This window comes from Tenrec ecaudatus, chromosome 3 (assembly GCF_050624435.1).
Source record: "Tenrec ecaudatus isolate mTenEca1 chromosome 3, mTenEca1.hap1, whole genome shotgun sequence".
NCBI lineage: Eukaryota > Metazoa > Chordata > Mammalia > Afrosoricida > Tenrecidae > Tenrec > Tenrec ecaudatus.
The window spans coordinates 50,667,984-50,679,489 of record NC_134532.1 but is presented as its reverse complement, the minus strand read 5'-3'; the positions used below and the strand labels follow the sequence as shown (position 1 = coordinate 50,679,489).

Sequence of the window (11,506 nt, the reverse complement as noted above, 5' to 3'; positions counted from 1 at the left end):
ATCATTCTTCAGGCACTAGGTTAAAATCCCGGTCTTGAGCATTGAAGACTATCAGTTCTCTTCTGACAGGGCTGTGGGTCCCTTAGGAAAGTACAGCGGTGGTCTAAAGATGCTACTGATATGTGTTCTCCTGTGCCTGGTGACAGTTCCCCAAGGTGAGGATCTCAGATATCAGTGTGGAATCTGGGGATGGTTGTGACAGTGGGTGACTGACAGAGACCAATTATCTTTATTTACAGCCGTCCTGTCCCAGGTGCAGCTTCAGGAATCAGGCCCAGGATTGGTGAAGCCCTCTCAGAAACTGTCCCTCACCTGCACTGTCTCTGGTTTCTCCATCACAAGCAGTAGTTACAGCTGGAACTGGACCCGCCAGACCTCCGGGAGGGGGCTGCAGTGGATAGGCAGGATAAGGTATGATGGTCATACAACTTATAACCCGTCCTTCCAAAGTCGACTCTCCATCACCAGAGACACATCGAAGAATCAGTTCTTCCTGCAGCTGAGCTCCGTGACTGCTGAGGACACGGCCATATATTACTGTGCAAGGAGCACAGTGAGGGGAAGTCAGTGTGAGCCCAGACACAAACCTCCCCTGCAGGGCAGTCATTGGGCACCAGGGGGTGCGCAGGACCCACAGAGAACAGCCAGCCAACCCTAGATAGGCACGGATGAATGACAGACTGTCCTGTTGGGATTAAGGCTTCCTCTGTTAGCTCTCAGCATCCCAAGGTACAATTTGGCCTTTTTATTTTTTTTTTCTGTCTAAATTTTTTCCTTCTCAATGCAGGCTTGAAAGGAACAACAAACATTCTATGTTTGAAGTAGAATGTACAAATCACCATGACCCTTTACTATCTTCTTTATTACATATTTTTTCTTTCTTGACCAACAGAGCACCATGAACATTCTCATCCTACTTGTCACTGGAAAACTGTGGACATTGAAAGAAAAATAGGCATGTCCATGTCCATACTCATGGATGTAGTCCGTGGTTTTAAATATCCTGAGCTCAGGCAGTGCATTGATCTCACAGTGCAGGGTCAAGTCCTCTGAGCTGCCTCCCTGCATCGCTCCTTGACTCTGAGGAGTGAGTGACTGATGAGCTCTGTGTCAGAAAATAACTGCTGTGACTTCTGGTGCTGACGTTGTGCCATGCCCGTAATCATGCGGCCCATTGTCTCCATTTATAAAGAAATAAGTGTTCTGGGCATCGGGAGAGCCCTGACTTGTGAGACAAGGTCAAATGGAGTGGCCTGGAGTGACTGGAGGACTTCTTTCTGAAATCATCCAATGAAGGAAACACTCATTGGAAAGACAACTTTGATCCCTCGAAAATGGCACGTGTGTTACAATAGCAGGACATTTCAAATGAGTGTCACAGAATGCTGGTTAGAAGTGGAGAGGACGACACTTCTCCCCTGGTTTGAGCACGTCATCAGGAAGACAAGTCCCTAGGGAAGAAGTTCCCATTGCACTGGAGTGCCAGCAACAAGAGGAGCACCCTCAATCAGGTGAGTACTCAGTGGTGCTAAAATGGTCTCACACATGGGAGAAGTGTGAGGATGGTGCAGGGCCTGGGGATTATTGTTATTGTTCTGTTTTATACAGAGTCGCTATGAGTAAGCACTGACTCAACAACACCTACCAACATCTCTAATGCAGTGAGGGGCAGAAATCGGAAAGTCTTTTTGGTGAGTAGATGTAATTGCCTTAGTTAACAATATACTATCTTACAACATATTATTTTTATTTTATTAAGAAATGTCAAAATGATTTAAAATTCAATAAATCTGCCATTTCTAATTATTATAAAACCTATAGGGACAACGCAAAGCCAAGGACAAGTGTAAGAAATAAATAAAAAAGACTATGATTAAATAAGGAGCCATAGTGACACAGTGGATTTCAGGTTGGGCTGCTAACTGCAGGCGCAGCAGGTAGTAAAGCCCACAGGGTCCGTTGTGCTCTACCCTGCAGGACTGTGATGCCGTAGAATCGACTCAATGGCAGTGAGATGGGGGTTTGGCATAAACAACGGTAAATCATCAATGATTCCCTTATTGAATCCAATAAAAATTCCTATGCAACAACGAAAAAACAAATTATTTGCATTGGAGGATGTACACCTAAAACCCTTATAATTCTGAGATATTATTGTATTCTCAAATGAAGTAAGAGTGGACACAGTTAGTACTATGCTGTGATCACTGAATCCAAAGGTTATAAGCATATTGTTTTTCTAAAGATTAGGGTGAAAGTATGTCCAAATTCTTCAACTTTTAGTTTTAGTTATAACTTTTCAATTCAATCCATTATCAATCAATTAGGTAACAGAAATTTTCAGAAACCGTCAGAATTATCTTAAAATATATTTGTGATCATTGTAGATGAAAAATACACAATAAATATAGTTAATGTATATTCTTGATCATATTCTGAAGTACAATGCTGTGTTTGTGGCCTTCCAACAACTATAAATGCAGTGAGTAACATATTAGATATGATGTGTCTTTGTTGCCTTCACTTCTCAATTGCCTGTTTAATTGTGCTGTTTTGTTTTGGATTTTCTGGCATTCATTTCAAACAGTGTGTGATGGTATCTTATTGCTTAACCTTACATCTAATGACAAGTAATGCTGAAGTTCTTATCCCGTGCTTCCCCCCATATGTCTGACTGTTCTGGTGATACGTCTTGTCTGTTTTTGTTTGTTTGCTTTTTAGCAATGTTCCTTATTGGTTATATATGTTGTTTATATATTTTCCGAGAATGTTTCTTAAGAAAGTCAGATTACATGTGTTTTTGTATTCCTTTCAGGATCAGGCTTTAAAATCAAGTCCTGTTCCAATATTTTATGTCTTCCTAAATATAGATTCCCTTCTTTTTCCAAGTTTTGGTTGCCACCTTCAGGGTTGATGCTTCTCTCCGTGTGCCTGAGATAATAGATCACAGGAAAAACTAAGAAGAGCTTCCACCCCGTGGGACATAAGCTCTAGAACAGATTGAGTAAGAGATTGAGGGTAATACTGGGGGATTTAATGGGTGGGCATCTGGAGGATCCTTGAGGAAAAGCAGGGGATGGCAGGGTTCATACTCCATGCCGCTGTCTCTCAACATCAATGAGGATTCACCTATGGAAGTGGACAGAGACATCCTTCCTGAGCAGACAGCCCCCAGCACTCCTCTCAGACACCACACCCAGGACTCTGTCCAGCAGGAGAGTGAGGGATTGCATCTCTGGGCTCCAGCTGCTTCATAGAAATCAGAGAGCTGCCACTAGCCTTTTAGCAGGCCACTTCCTAGTGTGCGTCTGATGGAACAGAGTGTTTTGGAGACTGCAGTTGGATTTCATCCATTCCTGACTCCAGAAATTAAATAAAATCAAATCACACTTTAAAATAAAAGCTACATAGTTATCAATAACAAGAAAATGTGTAAGACTATATACAACCTGGCAGGGGAGATACCATGATCACGAAGGTGGTTTTCCCAGGGCGAGGCTCACCCATTGCACTCCGGGTGTGCTGACCCCTGCGATTTCCCCAAATGTGGGAAACTCGACTGCATAATTTGTGGTAGTGGGGGACTGCGTTCGCGCTATCCCCTAAAAAAAAAGACTATATACAAATAAAATCATCACAATTCATGTGATATGATAAAAGCTTACCTTAGTGATTTTAAGTGAGACAAGAACAGCTTTTAGCAATAATTCACACCAGCTTTCAATATATTAAAGAAATAACATAATATATCTGAGGAAAGAGAGAGAAAATAAAATTGTCACACTTCGTGGTATGTGATTAAAGTTTACCTTAGTGATTTTCATGACACCTGAACTGCTTTTAGCATAAATACAAGTCAAGTTTCCAAGTATTAAAGAGATACATAATCTATCTGATGAACAAGCAATAAAGCCCTCACTATCCTGATGGGACATCATTGTGTTCACGGAAGAAAGAAAGGAAAAAATAGAAATACCATTGTCCCTTTCTAACATCACCAGATCTAAAGGAAATACATAATAACATTATTCTAAATCTTAGGAAGAATGGAAGATACATGTTTAAAGGCAAGATACATTTGTGAGATCTACAGAGGAAATAAACCTCTGGTGATTTCCCTCTGTCCATTAATAGAGGACTGGGACTCACCTGGTTACTAATCAGATTTCACTGGAGAGATGATTATAGTAAATCAAAATGATACACCTGACTTGAATGGTTAAAACTTTTTCAGTTAACTCCCTGCTCATGCATGTTAGGCCTGATCTTGTTTTCAACTCTCTGTCTCTCTCTGTCTCTCTCTGTCTCTCTCTCTCTCTCTCTCTCTCTCTCTCTCTCTCTCTCTCTCTCTGTTTCATATTGGGTATACTCTACTCAGATGTATTTTGTCATTGGCGGTAACCCTACTGAATTTATTATATATATATATATATATATATATATATATATATATATATATATATATATATATATATATATATATATATATATATTCTCTTTTTCTCAGAATATGAAACCCGGATTTATGCACCTATAGAGACAGCAAGTAGAATAGGGTTCCTGAAGGATACAGTGGTGTGGGGCTGTGGGGACAGACAGAGTGAAAGGGAGTTTATATCTGAGAGATTAGGAAGGAAGGAAATATTTTGAAGCTGATTGTGGTACCACATGCACTTTATGTCTTGATGTGATTGAACTATGCAATGATATAATATCTGCATTAGCACCCCCAAAATGGTTTGCGAAAAAAATATATAAAGCAAGACTACATGTTTCAAAAAATGAAATGCATAAAAATTATACTATATAAATATTTAAAAGTCCAAACAAAATTAAAAGTATTATTGAGGTAAATGAAATATAACAGAAATAAATGGAGGAGCATGTCATGGTATTTGTGAAACTCAGTGATTCTAAATCCAGCCATTTCTAAAACTGAATGACAAATCCAATGGGATATCATTCAACACCTATGTAAGGATAAATTTACTAGAAAAAAAATAGAGATAGATTGATAGATAGATAGATAGATAGATAGATAGATAGATAGATAGATAGATAAAGAGAATCTTTCATGCAGTTGTAGAAGTGGGCACATCATTCTGATTCTAAGTCCTTGAGTCTCAGTTAGTCTTCTCCTGACTTATGTAGCTTCGGGGGCTGATAAACCTACAATAGGCTGGAGCATACCTCGATGGTAGTTTCAAAGGCAGGTGAATAAAAATTAGCAAGTCTTACGTGTTATTGAAGAGGTATATTACTCCAAGGTCAGATCACATGTCAGATGGGAGGCCCCTGCGGACTCTCAGAATTGGCAGGGGCTAGTTCAAGCCTTTGGTCAAAATCAAAGAACTAGAGATTGAAGAGCCCAGGTGCAGAGGCCAGGTCCAAAGCCAGAAAGGATGTAGGCCACACAAACATGGAATCTTTTTTTTCCAGTTGCTTCAGAGCTGTGTCCTGAGTAAGGAAGTTACACTCCACCCTAATCATACAACTGCTTGGCTACTCACAGAAGACCCCATTGTGGAATTGACTAAATTGTGTTCACTTCACTTGATGGGGAATTACTAGGTGCTAACTACCAAATCACTAAGAACACTACCCCAGTCAAGTTGACACAAAACCTAACTATAACAGTCCGCAAAGGATACTTTGGAAATCATCAAACTGATAATACCATTTATTTAAGACCATAGTGCATTAAAACACAAAAACAAAACTAAACAGCTGGTGCATATTCCTGACCAGATTTTAGAAAACACCTCTCTGAGCTTATGTCCTTTATACAACTATCAAAACACTAAACAACATAAGGCATTATCAGATTGCCTTTTATTGTTTGCTTGATTAATTCATTTCAAAACTATAATATCTCACTGTTATACTTTACAATTCTCTAATGGCAAAGACATTTAACATGTTAACATATCTTCATCAATATGTCTATAATTTTTGGTGTCTGGTTTGAGAGTTTGGTTTTCTGATGCTTGTGTGTGAGGAAGTGATAGCTTGTTTTTCTTTTTAATTTGTACATTCAGATAAATGTGCAACAATATTATCTTATGATTGATCTGTTGTCAGTTGTCCCCAAGGACACTTTTTTGTTTGCGTTTTCTTTGTGGCTTTCATTGATCACTATTGCAGTCTTAGAAGGAGGAAGTAATATTTTCTGTATACAGATGAGTATTTTCCATTGACTGAAAACATTCTTAGTAGCCATGGTGATGCAATGAATGGCTTAAGTGTTCAGCTGCTAATGGCAAGATTGTTGGTTCAAACCCACCAGCCACTTCACAGGAGAGAGATGAGGCTGCCTGCTTCCACACGTATTTACAGTCTCTAAAGCACTGTGGGGTAGTTCTACTCTGTCTTATTGGGTCACTATGAGTTAGAATTGACTTGATGGCATTAGTGAGTTTCAGGGTGACTGTTCTTAGACCTTTTACCTACATGACATGCCACCTTTTCCTCTTGATAAACCTGAGGACTCTCATCAGCTCTGTGATTGAGAGAATTTCTTAAAAAGAAAAATAAAATCTTATACTATGTGCCAAATGTACTCTCTCTCCCCTCACACAGGATTGAACTTTACCCAGGTGTGCCCCTGCCCTACGACAGTCACACACGGTTCCCATGAGGGAGTGACAGGTATTTGCCTCAAAGGAAATGTCTCCAACTCGAAGCAGTACTCAGACTTAAATTAATACCATATTGAACATTCTGTATTAAAACTGAACACATTACTAGTAGTTATATTTTACTAGTATTTTTCTATTTATTGGATTTAGTATTTTTCTTTACTTCTTTCCTTGAATATTTGCATTGATTGAATTTTTAAATTCTTCTTGCATGAACTCTTACATAGCTATCCTATAATTTATAACATGAATTATTTTGCAATCTTATTTTACATTTAGACAATAATGTATTCCTTCTATTGAGCATAAATATATTTTAATAACATATTTCCAATTCTTCTTTCCCTATCTTCTGTCCTGTTTTAAACAAAACCACTTGAATATAATAGATAAGTACACAAATTTGTTATCATTTTAAATATTTGTTATCTTTAAAGACAATTAAAATAATAAATAATGTTAAATTTTTCTTAACTTAATTTCTTATCCCTGAAGATATTCTTTCAGCATTAGTGTCACACACAGATTATTGTAAAATTGATTATTGTGAATTCAATTGTGCAAAATATGATAAGATGTCACTTTACCTCCCTCTTGACCCAACCTGAATTTTCTCTAGGGTTAAATATATTTCATTTTTTCCATGAGAGTAATTCCTTCTCTGGAATATATTTTTAAATTGTTGGTAGGCTTTTATTTCTTACGTTTTATTTTTATCTTTATATTATTATCATTTTCTAGAAGAAGCAGATACGTAGAGACAGTAACTGATGAAATGGTTTATCAAGGACAGGGGGTGGGGAATGTGCTGTTATTGGTGAGCCAAAAATGGATGAGGGAGGGGATAGGGAGCACTAGAACTGAGTTTGATGGCGTAAATATAACTATTTTTAAAAGTGATTTAACTATGAAAGTGTATGATAAGTGAATTTTACATCATATAATAAAGAAAGCAATCCAATTTGACCAATGGTTATCACAGGTGAAGGACAAAGAGTTTTTGCTGAGGGGGCACTGAGTTTATATTAATAGTGGTGGAATCATTTGGCAAAGGATATCGATGATGATTGCATAACAGAATAATCAATGGCACTGAATTATAAATGCAGAAGGTTTTGAATTGGAGGATATTTTGTGCATGTTTGCCACACTTTCAAAAATTACATTAATAATGAGTCCAAGAAAGAAGAAATGTTTTAAAATGGATTGAGGTAATGACTATACAACTCTGTATATGATTAAACTATTGAATTACATGATATGTGAAAGAGGAGTAGATTCACGCTGTTGTCTGTGGTTGGACAGTGAACCAGCAAGAAGGAATATACAGAAGCAGAAACGAGCAGTTACACCAGGCTGTCAGGGGTTGAGTGGCCAACAGATAGCAGGTAGGTTATGGAAGTGGAAGATGTGGGGTTTGGGTTGAAGGTCATTTGAGACTTTTTACATCCCATGGGTTTCTTTGTCACCAGAGGTGTGCTTTGTCTTCTCCAGAGCAGCACTTTTTCTCTGCCTCAATGAGAATGGGACAGGACTGAGCGGCACTCCATACTGTTGTACAGAGGGTCACTTCGAGACAGAACCCAACTCGATGGCACCTATCAACAAGAAACCAAAAGAGACCTACACAAATGGAAGACTACACCATGCTCATGATAGGAAGGCTCATTATGTAATTATCAATATTACCCAAAGAAATTTTTAAATATCATTCAATACTGATCCAAATAATACCTTCATCCAATAACCTACTGTTCAAACTAATTAGTAACTTCATATGAAGGGAGAAGAAACCCAGGATAAGCAAGAAAGCTCAAAAGAAAAACAAAGTAAGGGCTTCACACTACCCAATCTCACAATCTACAGCCACATTAGGCAAAACAGCAAGGGACTAGTAAAATCATAGGTACATTGACCAATGAAAAAGCATAGACAACTCACAAATAAATTCAGTCACAACTGATATTCAAGAAAGTGCCAAAAAATTAAATGAGAATAACCATTCTCTTCACTAAATGGTGATGGCAAAATTTGATCTTAATCTGCAGAAGAATTACACAGGACCCGTATGACTGACCATGTACAAAACTGAACTCAAGATGGATCAAAGACCTAACTCCATATACCACCCCATAAAGATCACCAATGGGAAAACAGTTACATACTTAAGGGCTCAAATGCAGGACATACAATGTTTCAAACCTAGCAGAGGAAGTGCACACAAGAGAATCAAAATAACCGACTAATCCTATGTATAATAAGACCCATATGTACATCAAAATTATTCAATAAGAGAATTAACAATTATTTCTTGAACTGGAAAACAATAATGAGCAATGACATAAAGGACAATTACATACTTCTAAATATATATAAAATGATGCAAGACTTCAATAAGGAAAAACCCAATAATTCAACTATAAAGGCAGTAAAAAATCATACATACACAGTTAACAAAAATAGGCATTCAAATGTCAAACAGACACATAAAAATATTCATGATCATTAGCCATACAGAAGATGCAGATACAAAAAAATTAGATATATCACCTTACACTGAAAATGGTCGCCCATTGAAAGAAAAGAAAGAGAGAAAGAAAGAAAGAAAGAAAGAAAGAAAGAAAGAAAGAAAGAAAGAAAGAAAGAAAGAAAGAAAGAGAGAAAGCCAGAAATAAATGTACCGGAGAAGAAGCAGAGATTGGAACTCACAGACACTACTGCTGGTAGTTCTGTCCAACTACTCTGCAAAGTGATATGGTGATACCACAAACAAATGGGATGATAAACTGCATGCACTTCAGCAGTGCTTTTAGTGGATATACTAAGATCACAAACTAAAGAGAGACATGTGAACTATGTTCATCAAAGTACTCTTCAAAATACCAAGAAATTTGCAATAACCAAAAGCCAATGAGTAGAAGATTGGATAAAGATACCTTGGTACATACACACAATTGGATACTATATATGTCTAGAAAATACTGGAACACTGACAAAGCTCATCACTACCCAGATAGACCTAGAGAACGTTATGCTGAGGTAAAGCAGTCCATCTCAAAAGGACAAATATTGCATGAGACCACTATCAGCATAAACACCAACCCAGAGTCTGACACCTGTTCTCAGAGTATGTACTTATTTTATGATGCCCCAAGCAAAGTTATTACATGACTCTCTAATGTTTATCACTCTATGACATTTATATCTTAAAAAAAACCAATAAAATGAAAATAGTGTTTCTTTAGTGGAGTCTCCACCTTGGATAGGGACATTTTGGCATGTTGCAGGAAAATGGAAAGACCAAATAGCTCTTGCAATTCAGCCTCATCCTAGGGTTACTTCAATTTAATAGTATCTCCTACTATGGTGCTATTAAAGGAACTTAAATATTCCATTGGGTTTAAAATTGGAACACCCTGGAATGCGAGGAACAGCTAACTGCTAACCCACAGCCATAGGCTTCAGAGTATAATCCAAGGATTTCAAATGGTAAAGCCAAGATAAGAGGAGGGATGCTATTAGAGGTTCAAGGTCATGGTTATTGGTGTTGAAGTGTTTTTATTTCCTTCCCTTGCTTGGCTTTGCACTCTCCAGAAACACACACACACACACACACACAAGAAACACACTTGCCTTTTCAGCACTCTCAGGTGAATTCCAGGGTAATTATATTTGATGATGGTTAGTTTTGTGTGGGGCTTTGCTAATGGGAGTGGTGATTAATCTAATCTCCTAACTTTGCATCATTCTTTTTTTATGTATAAGAAAGCTTTATATCAAAGAGTAATTGTATATTAAGAAAACATCCCAGCTCCAGCTAGATCAAGTCCATAAATACGAATCTACAAATCCTTCTTCAGACTGAGACATTTACCTCAGATGCCCTCTGATCAAGTTGTAACCTGAATTAACAGGCTAAACATCACCCCATTCATTCTCAATACCCTCAAGTTGACATGAGATTACATAACTACCACACATATAATGATTTTAAAGACCATCATACTTGTCTTTTAAAACTTAAGTTTAATGTCTAAGATAAATAGGTATCTTATGAAATATGACTATTTAATATTTACAGATAAGTGACCACCTATATGACAATGAAGTTTAACTAATATATTTTTAAAATCATTTTATTGGGGGCTAGTACAATTCTTATCACAATCCATACATACATTGTGTCAAGCACATTTGTACATGTTTTGCGATCATCATTCTCAAAACATTGGCTTTCTAATTGAGCCCTTAATATCAGCTCCTCACTTTCCCCCTCCCTCGCCACTCCCCCTGCCCTCATGAACCCTTGATAATTTATAGAGTACTTTTATTTTGTAATATCTTACACTATCCAACGTCTGCCTTCATCCTCTTTTCTGTTGCTCATCCCCAAGGGAGGAGGTTATATGTAGATCCTTGTAATTGGTTCCCTCTTTCTATCCCACCTTTCCTACACCCTACAGGTATTGCCACTCTCACCACTGGTCCTGAATGAGTCATCTGTCCTCGATTCCCTGTGTTTCCACTTCCTTTCTTTACTAATGTACATCCTCTGGTCTAGCCAGATTTGTAAGGTAGAATTGGGATCATGATAGTGGGGGGAGGACGTATTTAAGAACTAGAGGAAAGTTGTATGTTTCATTGTTGCTGCACTGCATCCTGACTGGCTCGTCTACTTCCCGCTATCCTTCAGTAAGGGGGTGTCCAGTTGCCTACAGATTGGCTTTGTATCTCCACTCTGCACTCACCCTCATTTACAATGATATGATTTTTTTGTTCTTTGATGTCTAAGGGGGCACTGTTAACCTAAGTCTGTGTTGTGACCTGAAAAGTATCATTGTCTCTCAATGAGGGGCATTATGGGCCCA

The 11,506-nt window shown here is 37.9% G+C and overlaps 1 non-coding gene across 1 annotated transcript; it reads left to right on the top strand.

The window, feature by feature from the left end:
* The first annotated feature begins 3,442 nt into the window (after positions 1 to 3,442).
* LOC142444016 (U1 spliceosomal RNA) lies at positions 3,443 to 3,605 on the top strand. The gene has a single exon (XR_012783710.1). It is a non-coding gene; the product is annotated as a U1 spliceosomal RNA (small nuclear RNA).
* Positions 3,606 to 11,506: the final 7,901 nt, after the last annotated feature.